At 39.5% G+C, this 727-nt stretch overlaps 1 long non-coding RNA gene across 1 annotated transcript in view; it reads right to left on the reverse strand.

Moving 5' to 3' along the window:
• LOC109297968 overlaps window positions 1-727 on the reverse strand; it is a 2,746-nt gene extending 2,019 nt beyond the window's left edge. The window contains exon 1 of the long non-coding RNA XR_002097477.1: window positions 381-727. This is a non-coding gene — a long non-coding RNA (uncharacterized LOC109297968). The remainder of the gene's footprint in view (window positions 1-380) is intronic.

Here is a 727-nt window from a genome sequence, read left to right on the forward strand (position 1 = left end):
ATCTTCTCAGGTCCCTTCCAACCCTAGAAACTATGAAAATGTAAAAGGCAAATGAATGTGCATCCTATTACTGGACAACTCCAACACTTCTGTCAGGATCGTGAAACCATGACAGTCTATAATGCACAGAACTCCCTCACAAGGCTCAATCTCAGCTGTAGTTGTACACTGTTACCTTATACTTTGCTCTGAGGTGGTAAAAGTTCAGTAGTCTAGATGTGGCATTAAAGTGCTATTCCCAACAAATCTGAACTAGTTCCTGAGTGAATCTTAGGTTATGAACAGTGATCAAGCTCTATCACTGAAGTATTCAGCTAGACAAATGCTTCTGTTAAACAGATATACCAGTTCCTGAGCTAAGCTTTAAATACAATTTTTACCTGTGCCGGTGTGTCTGTTTCATTAATTGGCTGCCCATCAAACCGGAATCTGATTTGCCTCATTGACAAACCCTGGATAAGAAAGAACACAAAGCAAAATAAATGACTTGTTAAAACACTCCTCAGAATTTGTTCCAATATGTAACTGGAACTGCACCTTGACTCAAAATAGAAAACCAAATCATCCACAGTTCATACCAGAGTTTTCTTACTTTTCTCATGCACCGGTTTTGGAGCTACCAGACCAATTGCCGTGATTTACAGTAGTAGGTTGTGTGTTACAAGTTGCAATTTAGTTGTTAGAACATAAAACAGTGCCCCTACTGACAAAAGGCCCACAAAGCCTA

This window comes from Gavialis gangeticus, unplaced genomic scaffold, assembly GCF_001723915.1.
Source record: "Gavialis gangeticus isolate Ggan-Ray unplaced genomic scaffold, GavGan_comp1, whole genome shotgun sequence".
Taxonomy (NCBI): Eukaryota; Metazoa; Chordata; order Crocodylia; family Gavialidae; genus Gavialis; species Gavialis gangeticus.